Consider the following 12,977-nt stretch of genomic DNA (forward strand, 5'->3'; position numbering starts at 1 on the left):
AATATCGTTAACATTATTACAGTAAGATTGTTATTATTATTATTGTGTAATAGCCTGAATATTATTTTTATGCCATCATCATTGAATGGAATTGATTAATTTGTGAATTTTTTTTTTATACTTCTGGTAGGTGTGTGGACCAGCGACTCTCAGCCGATACAGCTTCTATGTGCCGGGGCTCAAGGCCTGTCACGAGAGGGAGGGAGCACTTGCGTACCTTCCGAACAAGCGGTCCTGAGGCCGCCAGGCACAGATAACTCCGCACACCAGCAGGTTGCTAGGCAACCAGGAACGCTGATTGGCATGGCCAATCCGGGCAGGGTTACAATACTTCGTGTGATACCTTACCTGTGGACAGCCAGCAAATTTGGGTCACATGCCCTCAGCGCACGCTCAGATTACTGTCGAGCGTGGCGGTGAGTGTGCGCTGGCGAACAAAGCAAATTATTGGGGTAGAACTTCCCTTCTAACTATACTTGTGCACTGTCAGACTAATAAAGGAAAAGACAACCGAGACAGACAAGAAATAACAAACAATTATTTATTACAAACACACAAGCAAGCAATCTTTTTTTTTGAAAAAGTATTTAGAAACAACAAAGCAAAAAGGCACATAAGAGCAGATTTAACCATAAAATGTATTCTTATTCAATCTTACTAAAATAAGACTTTGCTATCATTCACTGAGGAGAAGAATAAAACAAGGACAACTTGAAAATAAAATAAAAGTCATGTATGGAGAAAATAAAAGCAGCCTTTTCCTTTCTCCCTCACCTCACACAGGCCAAATATACAGGAGAGGTCAGGTCAGGTATGGGAGCATGTGCCAGAACAGCGCGTCGCTGCGTCCACTTTCTACCGGTACTCCAGGGGCCTCCGTCTGGCCATCCCCCAGGCAGATGCCAGGCCGATCCCCATCTCCTTGAGATGGTCAACCTGCTGCAACCACGAGGCACGTGGTCGGCCCACTGGCCTCCTCCACTCATGAGACTCCCTCGCTGAGAGAATCGCAGAGACAGGTGATCATCCTCTCTTAGGGATAGGACATTCCAGGCACCCACCCGAAGGGACCGCCTCAGGTTAACCCAAGGAGACCACCGTCTGGTGGACGACACCTCAGCACCACTCTGACACACTCTCCCGCAATCTGACCCGGGATGTTACCCCATGGTTTCCCTCCTATCATCAAAGATTGGGGGTCCCGAAGGCTTTGCTCCAATCCCGTCATCCGGTGAGCTGCCCTGTGAAGGGAAGCTGCACAGGAGGTACTCCCACGGAGTGGGTTTTCAGATTTTTTTTGCGCTTTTGTGTTTTGCGGAATGAAGGGTTTTACGGTGGCCGGAGTGCAAATCCCGCCACCAACCTCCTAATTAAAAAGTAACCCAACTGTAGGAGGACGTCCGCAGACACAGTTGGGCACTAGATATGGATGGCCGTTGGCTCACAAGGAGCTCCTCCGCCCTTTGACCTCCGCCCAATTAAACAATGAGCAAATGGAGGGAACACGGAAGGGAATTCCGCCGGACTGAGGGATGACCAAACGGCCGCAGGGCCAAAGGCAAGACCTATGGGGGTGAAGGAGGGACCGTTGAAGGAATGTTTGATGAAGGGGAGATTATGGGTGGACTGTCGAAACAGGCCAATGTGGTAAAGGAAGGAAGACAAAGTAGCAGAGATTGAACAGAATGAGGGTGTGAAGGAAGAAAGATTGAAAGTAAGAGGTGGAGGGAGGAGACATTATATTGGAAAAATACAGCCGAGCCAATGCATGTACCGAAAACAGCCCTTTGAAAAGGGACCAAGGAGCATCTATACAAAGACGAATGAAACAACGGATCCTCGGGTCACCTACGTGTCCATGAATGCTCTCCCCCTGGGGTAAGTTTTCCAAAAGCATAATACATGTACATGTCAAAATTTCCCTTCAGTGAGTATTAAACAATGCTAGCATCCATTAGGAATGGGATTGTGCATCGAATAAAGGTCACAATTGGGTCATAAGGGTGTCGGGAGCAATAGTGCGAGTCATACTTGAAGCTATAGCTGAGAGAAATGTCATAAGAGGCCTGAAGATACAAGTTACAAACAATCCATGTACAATCCACATATAATCTGTTGGTAAGAAGTAGTCGAAGAAACAGGCATTGGGATACATCATTCATGCATGAAGACAAATTTAAGCACCTTTATCAACTTAAGATCATTAAGGTCTAACGAGAGGCCGAGCAAGTTCAGACGGCTCGGGTCCATTAGTCTGTGGGGAATGCGATAATAAGCATGGAATGCCTCAAGGATGTCGGGTTTACTTCGAATTTATTTTAAATTTGGTGTAAACAGTATAGCGACTGTTTAAAAAAGTCATCGTACATTGGACAGAATTGACTCAACAGTTTGTGGTTTATAGCAATTTTTACTTCCAGGAAGTGTGCCCCCATAAAACACCATGCTAAGCTATGTATACACATCAACAAGTCCATCCAAGGTGGGAAAAAAATGAAAATGCTACAACCTCCGTCATGTAACCCTTAGTCCCCGTCAAGTTTGGTTAAGATTGGACAATAACGACGGGATCAGTCAGACAGACAACAAATTGCTTATTTTACAAGGATTATAATTCCTTCCCCCAAATCCAAACTCCACCACCAAAACACTGTCCCTCTCCCTCTCCCTACCCCCATCCACGTTATTTATCTTGCATCATTTCCTCTGCCCCCGACTTCAAGTTCATCATTTGCAACCCCTACCTATTCATACCCCTTGATTTTTGTTGCCAGGAATGTTGCAGTATTTTTTATTTTTTATTTTTTTTAGATCACCTGTTCCGTCTATCTTGTCTGGCCTCGGTCTGGATCCAAGTCCTCATTCAAATATAGTTCCTTGTTGAATTAAGTTATTGATCATTGTTGTGCCTTATTTTGTGCTCTTCAATTGTCACCATTTTTATGAATAAATTTATTGTGAATTACATGCAAAATTTGTTTCAAATCATGGAATTGGAAAAAAGTTTGTAATTTGGAAAACATGGCAGATGGGAATGCATCTTCGCTTTTGGTTAAGATGGAATGGGGAGGATAACGGCACCAGCAGCACCATACAGTGGGGCAGTGGACATCCCAGAAAAAGAAAAGATAGACAGTCAATATTTGACATGTTAGCAGAGGTGCTGGCAATCAATCAATGCAGGAATGGAAGCAAGCACAGCCGAGTGGGAATGAAGACTGGGTAGGTTAAGCTTCAGGCAAAATCTCCACCCAGAAGAGCGGCAGCCCAGGTGTAAACAACGGAGGGCTTGGACAGAGAATAGATGTCACATAATAGGAGCACGACAACGTTGTGGGGAGGCACACCTTTGAGAAATCTGGAAGAGAATCCCGAGTTGGTCCTTGCACCTCGCCATGGGGGCAAATAAGGAGTTAGGGTCACTGACTGAGGACACAATGTAGGAGATCGACGGAGTGATAGTGGGGTCTACTGTGGTGTTGGGGCTCGAGGGTGAGGTTATGGCCACTGTCGATAATAGAATTGGTGATGCAGCCAGAAGACCTCCAGTGACAATGCTGGAAACTGCATGAGTTAGACAATGACCTGACCATCAGGGCTGTATGGACTGACCCAGGGACGGTATAAATCAGAGTCCATCAGCATCACAGTAGACAAGACCAGCTAGAGATAGGCCATGAGGCAGGGACACATTTTACTCAAGGGGTTGGGACAGTTTGAAGAAGAAAAGGATTAGCAGTGGTAAAGGGGAGAAGAAAAGGAGGAGGAGGTAGCAGCAGAGGATGCAATAGGAAGACAAAGGGTGACCACCGGATTGGTCTCGTGAGAATGGGCATAGCCATGGGGTGAGTAGCCAACACCTGTGAGTTACTCCTACTTTGCCTCATCGTTGGGTGCACCAAATTGGTAAGGTGAATGTTTTCTCAAGAGCACAAGAAACCCCTTCCCCACCCCCTTGTCAAGTCACCCTCCTATCTGCCAACACCCCTCCCATCATTGCCCTGATGAAGCCAGCTGTCCTCTGCTTGTAACCAAGTTTCCTGCACCACACTGCCCCCCTGCTTGCCTGACCATTGAAACTTTGCAACGTTAATGATAGTTCCAATCCACAAGGAGCAGATGCAGATTGTGATGGATTTACATAATAGCATTGTTGAATTCCATCTCACCCTTTTGTAAATAGATGATAAAATAGGACAGAGCAATGGGAAAATAAGAAGGGATGCCCACAAGTGCAGAGGCAAAGTGAAAAGTTAAAAAAAAAAGAGGCAGCAAGAGGATGAAAGCCCACAGCAGCAATTGCAGTTGTTGGCAGCAAGAGTTGGTGAAGAGAGAGAGAGACTGGGGATGGGAGCAAGTTTTCCTCAGAGCACAAACAGCTGCATTTGCACATGAACCCATATCCGAGCGAGCCATTCATTATTGTTGCACCTGTACCACCCTATAGGTAGAGATGCCATCTCTACCACCCTCCCATCATTCTCTTCTGTCCTGGCTTCAGGTTTAATTATAAATTTGCAAACTCCCCACCCACCCCCAACTCCCTCCTTACCCATCCTTTGTTCTTGCGAGGCTTGTGGCACGAGTTTTCAAGTGAACATTAGGTGTCCTGCACTTGTCTTGTCAGGGATATGGCTTGATTCGAGCCTTCGTTGAAATTCTGTATCGCATGTTCTGTTTACCTATCACTGTTTTTGTGATTAAAATTATTGTTATGTTAACATGGGGGACGTCTCCTTTTTCTGCCATGATGCGAGGCAATGAAACAGCAAGCAGTCATTGGGAAAATGCAGGATTCCTGGTCTCAGCTAAGAATTGGATCAATCACCACTCTGTTATCCGAGCCACGCCCCATATGGGAAGGATCAGTAAAAGTTTGCAAGCCTCATACCCTAGGAGATAGATGGCTTTAATCAGAATTTTGGGTAAGGATGGTTTGATAGGCCTACTCTATGTAAAAAAGGGTGCTGAATCCAAAAAAGCAGTCTTATTGACCCCACTCAAGACAAAATGACCATTTTAATCCCTTTTTGACCAAATACGACCATATTTGGTCAAACTACGTTGGGTAGGTGGGTTTGATCAGAATTTTTAGGTAAGGCTGATTTGACAAGCTTACTTTATGTAAAAAGGGTGCCGATTCCAAATAAAACAGTCTTATTGACCTCAATCAAGACAAAATGACAATCTTAACCCTTTTTGGCCAAATATTCCCTTATTCCATCAAATAGTGGGTTTAATCAGAACTTTAGGTCAAGATGATTTGACAAGCCTATTTTAGGTAAAAGAGGGTGCTGATTACCAAAAAAGCAATCTTATTGACCCTATGTAAGACAAAATAACTATTTTTGGCCAGTTTTTGGCCAAATATGAATAGGCCCCAGTGTTGAATATTGTTCTGGGAAATATCAATATTTCAAATATTGATATTTGCAAGCTTTCCATTTACCCTTTCAATTAGTTATTTTCATTTTCATCATCATCACTGTCTTCTTCATCCTCTGAATCATCATCAGTAATCCAATCATTGTCATCATCATCCTCATCTCCATCTGGGACATCTTCTGGTTCCATGGTTTTAGAAAGAATAGTTGGCATCTGACTGCCGGTAAACCAGAGTGGTACAAAATCTCCGTTGACCTCTTTCCAGCCGTGATCTGTGGGTTGAATGTTCTCTCGTGGATCTCTTAGATGTGCGTGCTTCCAGAGATATGCCACGTAATTGCACCGTGCCAATTTTTGCAGGGTGGGAGCATACCTGCATCAAGTCCCTTTATTTTCTCCAATGGACGAAATAGGAAGTGTATTCTCTGTAGTTGATGAGCTTGCTACTTTGATTGATTCCAAGCTTGTAGAAGATGTTTTCATTGTTGCTGTTGGTGTTGATATAACTGGAACTTCATTTTGGACACAGATGCCCTGTGTGTCATGATACATTGATTCATCATAGTTGTCCCAAGCTGTGTTTGTGCTTAGTCCTTTGCTTGCTTGCAGGCCATCAGGAAGAACTCGGTTCTTCTCAATAATGTCAGCAGAAATTTGGGTCTCATTCTTCTGCAGTATGATATCCTATAGAATGGCCAAAGTGAATAATAATTTCCTGAACCTTCCTGGAGCCAGTAATACTCTTCAAAACCCATGCCCAGCAGCATGTGTTTTGATGGCTTCACTGTTCCATTAGTAGTTTTGTAGATATCATCCTCAGCTGATGATTCAATATACCGCTCCACTCTCTCACTGGCGTCATCTTTTGAGCCGGTGTACAGAATCCTATAGAACTCTGATATTTCAGTAGGTATATTTGTAGACTGACCATCATGGATTGCTTCTACTGTGATTGGATTTGGGAGATTATTCTCTCAGAGCTTCTGGATCTTCCCCCTGAGGAACAAAGCTACATTCTTTATTTCATTGTCCATAGCATCCTTTGTGATAGAGAGATAGGTCCCTTGTTTTTTACTTTCTTGATCAACCTGAAGCTTGCTGCCATAATGTGCTTTGATTTTGGACAAAAGATTGTTTGGTTCAGAGGTAGGGTCTTCCCTCCCCTCCTCTTCTTTGAGAAATTCAATGTTGGTTTGATTGACATCAACCAATTTCTTTGAAATTTAAATCAGAAATATTTCAGAGTCTATATATGAAATTATTCTTAAGAAAGCAGATTCTCATCTCTGTGCGTACGTTGAACCTTTTTCTTATATTTGAACCTTGGTACCTTTAGCAATATACCTTGCTCTGCATGTGTTGTGGTAGTTGACTTCCTTGGCTATGAAGTCAATGTGCTCATATTCACGAAGGAAATCTTTGTCGTTCAGTTGCCTTGCAGCATTTAAAATACTGTCCTGTGCTTGTATAGTTTCACATGGAGATAGTGTTTCAAAACCACTGGGGAAATGCTTATGGTCCAGACCATTGCAGAAAATACAATTTTTATTTAGCACACCAGTAGTTGAGGTAGTTGCCACTGGGGGCTGTTCCACCATAGATCGTGTTTCAACAGTAACATGTTCATCAGAAAATATTTTCTTTTCTTTGGACTGTGTCTGATAAGCCGTGAATTTGCTGTAACAGTCACTATGAAATCCATAATGAGGCAGTGGTTCAGCTTCAAAGTTAATGGATTCACATATAACGAGGTACTTTGATCTCTTCTGATATTGAATTCTGGATTGAGCAATGTCGCCTGCTGTTTCCCATGTCTGCTTAGTAAAAGGAGTCACTGCAGCACCATCATGCTCTGTATCACCCACATGCAACACACACTGCAACGGCACCTCTCCACCATCAGCGATGATGAGGATCAACTTCCTGGGTAGTTCCTCACGAAGCATGTCCCAAAAACATGAACTGTCTTGTCAGCTGCACAGTATGATGTAGGCCTAAAGCACATGTTATATCATCTGAGCCACTCAAGGAGGTGCTGCCACCTGCAAACAGAAAATGAAAATACAAATTAAAACAATTAGTCTTAACATCATTGTTGATTTTGCACACTGCTCGAAAAGACTATGTAAACATGCGATATGCCCCAACATGGAATTTCAAACTTTTGACCACTGGTGGTCAAAAACTGAACAAAGCAATTGGCCAATTGGTTACTTCTTCATTATATATTTATATGTCATGATTATCATGAACAGAACATAATATGATGTGATACAATTCAAACGATGTGCACACCTTCAGAACATCCAAACGCGGACCAATAGAAATTGACCAAATATCGTCATAATTTGACCGGAAAGGGTTAAAATGGTCATTGTGTCTTGAGCGAGGTCAACAACACTGCTTTTTTGGAATCGGCACACTCTTTTACCTAAAATAGGCTTGTCAAATCATTCTTACCCAAAATTCTGATGAAACCCACCTACCCAAAATAATTTGACCGAATATGGTCATATATGGGCAAAAAAGGTTAAAATGGTCATTTTGTCTTGAGTAGGGTCAATAAGACTGCTTTTTTGGATTCAGCACCCTTTTTTACATAAAGTAGGCCTGTCAAACCATCCTTACCCAAAATTCTGATTAAAGCCATCTATCTCTTGGAATATCAAGTATGCACGCGCGCACGCACGCACACACGCACGCACACACACGCACGCGCACACACACACACACACACACACACACACACGCACGCACGCACGCACGCACACGCGCACGCACGCACGCACGCACGCACGCACGCGCGCACGCACGCACACACGCACGCACACACACGCACGCGCACACACACACACACACACACACACACAGTGTGGGGAGAAGGTTTGGCGAGGGGAGAGTTCACTCTAGATTTGGAGGATGTTCGTGGAGGCAGGTCAAGCAGTGTCAGTTGAGGCTGGTTGTTTGGTGCTTCCTTCTGTCCGAATGGGAGCGTTTTCTGAAAGTGGAAGATGTATTGAGATGTACATGTGGTGTGGTTCTTGGTCTGAGCGGTGTATGTTGTGAGGCTGGTTGGTTAGGCCTAGGTCATATTTGTTCTACGGCGAGGATACGGCGGCCGTACACCCTCTGAATTGACAGAAACGTGCGGCGGCCGCAGAGAAACTGAGGTGGCCTCAGGGAGGCCCTACGCCGTTTGGCTATATTTTACAGGCCGTAGGGGAGCCGTGGAATTATAGCGCGGAGTTATAACTTTTTTTCATTTCTACGTTCGCCATAGCAATTCGACAAGCCAAGCTATGATGTAGATGCGTTCCACGTCGACCGCACATAGGGCGTACGGTGGGCTTGCGTCATTCGTGCAGCTGCCGTAAGCTCTTCTCAATGAAAAATGAATTTTCCCAACCCCCAAAAAATTACGGTGACCGCACTATTTCCACTGTCGCCGTACGGTGGCCTTGCGGTCTGTGTGACTACCTGCGGGCAACGCAGGGTCGACGCACGATTCCCCTATGCCCGCCGTGCACCTACGTACGGCCTCCGTGGCAGTCTGCGTCGACCGTGCGCTACCGTTCGAGATCGGAGTATAGGTGTTTGCCGATACACAGTTGTGCCCCCAGAATCCCAATTTAATTAGTTCCAGGAGGCTGTTCAGATCGCAAAAAGTTTGGATTCCAAAAATATTTTCCAAATAAGAAATAATGGAGTGAATTAATCTGTTCGTGGACCCAAAGAAAACCCACTTTCAAGACACTTTAAACTGAAATTCCCCATGTTGAAGGTAAAATAAGATGAGTAAATGACCTTCGGTGGCGGTGTATTCTATGTAAACTGGTACAATCACCACATCCAAAGGTCCACACAGGCTCGAGCTCGGGCCTGGGTTCCGATCACTCGCGCACTCTGCGAGCGCTGCCCCCAGGGCAGCTCATCAAACATGATGCCCGCAGAACCACAATCACTTTCATCAAACGCATCGGGCTGACGTAATCATGGATATTCCAAATTACAACTGGTTTTGCTGTGAAATTCAATCCTTGCCCAACAGTCCGTCACACCACGTGATCGGATTGCTTTTTTTGTTATTAATTAAAACACAAGATCATTAAAAAAAACAAACATCACAAATGAAGGTGAAAACACGAGGTAAGGCTAAAGTCACATTTGGCTCGGCGGCCAGAGGGTCTACAAAATGTACGGGCAATAGCAATTATAAAGTGGCCGCAGTATTTCCACGGTCACACAATGTAGCAGTCACATATGTTTTACTTTTTCGGGTCGACGCATGACGTATTTATAAATTGTGGAGACCGAAAACGTGGGGCTGTCATACGGTCTTTGATTTGATGTCGCACGGTGACCTTAGGGCGTTCCTGCAGCAGCCATAGAATTTTCAAGGTAGCCTCAAGGTGCCCGCAAGGCGACTGCAGGGGGACCCTAGGGCGAACGTGCGGCCAGACGGACGGTAACGAATGGGTTAATTTATTTATTTATTTTTACCAGTTCCTTTGTTTCGGCTTGTCGAATTTCTACGACGAACGTAGAAATGAAAAAAGTTATAACTCCGCGTTATAATTCCACGGTGACCTTACGGCTTGTAAAATATAGCCATACGGCGTAGGGCCACCCTGAGGCCACCTCAGCTTCTCTGTGGCCGCCGCACGTTTGTCAATTTAGAGGGCGTACGGCCGCCGTATCCTCGCCGTAGAGCAAATGTGACTGAGGCCTAAAGTATCGATCGACACATGAGAGATGCTTTCATGAGTACTTCCACCGACGAACTGAATGAACAAAGCGCGAAGATGCGGCTCGAGCAGGTGTGGGAGACACGTGAACAAACATGAACGCTACATTGTGTTCGGTTTTTGTAAATGTATTAGGTTTTTAGGGCAAAATTTTCTCGAAAAAATTGTTTGGATTCCAATTTGTTCAAACAATGGGGCGTTCGGATTCTTGGGGCACCACGGTATATTATAGTGATAGTATATTCAGTTATATATACACTGTTATATTTTTATTTCAGTAAAAAAAGAACTAGTATATATATATACCCACTCGTTACCGTCAGTCTGGCCACACGTTCACCTTAGGGCCCCCCTGCGGTCGCCTTGCGGGCACCTTGCGTCTGCCTTGAAAATTCTATGGCCGCCGCAGCGACGCCCTAAGGTCGCCGTGCGACATCAAATCAAAGACCGTACAGCACCCCCACGTTTTCGGTCTCCACGATTTCTAAATACGCCGTGCGGCTCCCTGAAAAATAAAAACATATGTGACTGCTACATTGTGTGACCGTGGAAATACTGCGGCCGCCGTATAATTGCTCGTGGCCGCAGATTTTGGAGACCCCACGGCCGCCGTGGCAAATGTGACCTCGGCCTATGTTGATCTTGTATATATTTCCAGTGAAGTGGATTCTGGGAGTGAAAGTTGGTGTTTGGTTGTTGTTGTTTGTGTTGTTCTCACTGGCTGGGGGTGGTGGTATGTATATAACCACATGCAGTTGTTGCACATGAATGTGTGTGTGCCTCTGCTGGCCCATCTTGGCAGACTGTATTGAGATTGAAAGGCTGAAATGGGATGGTTATGAGGAAGACCCAGTCAGCAAGGCACACATACGTGTGTGAGTGTGTGTGTGTGTGTGTGTGTGTGTGTGTGTGTGTGTGTGTGTGTGTGTGTGTGTGTGTGTGTGTGTGTGTGTGTGTGTGAGTGTGTGTGTGTGTGTGTGTTACGTGGAAGGAGGGAACCAAAGCTAGACAATGGTAAGTGTAACATGGTCCGCGTGTTTCGCGTCGTATACATTTACTGTTGTAAACAGGGAAAATGGAGTAAGTCATCTTTTAAAACATGCAGAGGCAGTGAGTATGAACATTTACTTTTAGCTGTTCCATGAGCCTCGACTATGTATACAAAAGAGAGTCCACAGAGTAAGGTCTGAGCTTCTGGAAAAAAAAAAGTCTGACGTACTTTCCGATGACCAATCACGATCTGTCTGGTCGGTGTATGCAAGCCATGTAGTGGGGTGGCTTAGGGTCAATTTTCAAGACAATCGTTACAGGGCGGACAAAAGCGCCAAATTTTGCATGAGGCTTCTATTGGCTAAGGGAAACAAATTTAGAAGGGGAGCCCCGATAAAATATTCACGGTATGCAATATACGCAGCAAAATCCAAGATGGCCACCAGGAAAATGAAAAATCCCATATCAGTGGCTACAGAAGTGCTATTGATATGAATTTAATATCAAAATAGGGGTTTTCAGGGTCCAGGAATTTGATTTTGTGCATTTCAAGCAAAAAATTTTGTTTTTGAAATACGTTTATGAATTTTTTTATCAAAAAGATTGATCATCTTAATGCATATTGTCAGAAATAATGAGGATAAGCTTTCCAAATGCATACCATTAACACTAGTTTGAAATATTAATACAAATCAGCAAATTTACAACTGATGGACATTAGAAACAAACATGAGTAATACTATTCAACATACAGCTTCAATGCCACGGAGTGTCTTTAAAGCCTTTTTGTTTGTGTGATAACATTTCGTGGCACCCCATGTGACCTACTTCTCTACTACACCCAAGATGAAGTTACAGTTGACACATGCAAGGATGGGTTTGACCAACATTAATTGTAAGTAAGCTGAAACTATTATAAAAACAAGTGATTTTGTAAAATATAATACATTTAGACTGCATATTAACAACAACCGTGAGGGTGGCTTGAAGGATTTTTTTTCGCATGAAATGCAGTCCTTCCCTCCATTGCTGTCAGATCTGGGTAGACTCTATCTGACAGGCACAAAGTCTGAACTCTTGAAATGTTTGGAGGAACCAGGTCAGCCTGAACCACCTATTAACTTTGACTGTAAAGTTTTGGACAGTGCTGTCATTGTCCATTGTCTGCCGACTAATGCTGTCAGCACATTTGATGAATATAGCAGCAAGGTCTTCTTTCCATACGTGTCAAAGCAGCTAGATAGCCGCAAAAGGGTCGACATTGTTTGGGATACGTATCTTCCTGGCAGTTTGAAAGATTCCACGAGAGAGAAACGAGGAGAAGGTATTAGAAGGAAAGTCTCTGGCCCGGAAAAACTGCTCACCAACTGGCCAGACTTTCTTCGGAATGTAATGAACAAAAAGGAACTGTTCGACTTCCTCTCGAATAAGGCTGGTGAAATGATATGCCCTCCCAACAAAGCTATACACATCACGTCAGGTAGGTTTATTAACACACCATTACAGATAGTATGATAAATTCAAGGATTATAATTGAGTTTATATTGAATCAAGTTAATATGCTGAATACAGTATATATTTTGCTTGCTTTAGGGGAGTCGGTTATATCACTGGGCTGTGATGAAGACATGTTGGATTGCAACCACGAGGAGGTAGATTCTCGAATACTGGTCCACGTTCAGGATGCTTTTGCGCATGGGGCAAAGTCAGTTGAAGTCCGTACTGTGGACACCGATGTAGTTGTGACACTACTTGGCAAATACCATTGTCTCCAGATAGTCCAACCGAAGGCTGATATATGGGTGGCCTTTGGAATGGGAAAGAAGTTCAGATACTACAGCATCAACAGAATCTGTT

General features: G+C 44.1%; 1 protein-coding gene across 2 annotated transcripts in view; it reads right to left on the bottom strand.

The window, feature by feature from the left end:
- Positions 1–12,977, bottom strand: part of TTI2 (TELO2 interacting protein 2) — a 50,910-nt gene that overhangs the window by 5,395 nt on the left and 32,538 nt on the right. Inside the window, exon 9 of one of the 2 annotated variants that reach the window (XM_085845155.1) lies at positions 160–7,427. The exons of the other annotated variant lie outside the window; for it this stretch is intronic. The gene's annotated coding sequence lies outside the window, so the exon portion shown is untranslated. Of the gene's footprint in view, positions 1–159; positions 7,428–12,977 lie in introns of those variants that run through there. 2 annotated transcript variants of the gene reach the window in all.

This window comes from Eptatretus burgeri, chromosome 11 (assembly GCF_056783735.1).
Source record: "Eptatretus burgeri isolate ZD-2024b chromosome 11, Ebu_testis_v1, whole genome shotgun sequence".
NCBI lineage: Eukaryota > Metazoa > Chordata > Myxini > Myxiniformes > Myxinidae > Eptatretus > Eptatretus burgeri.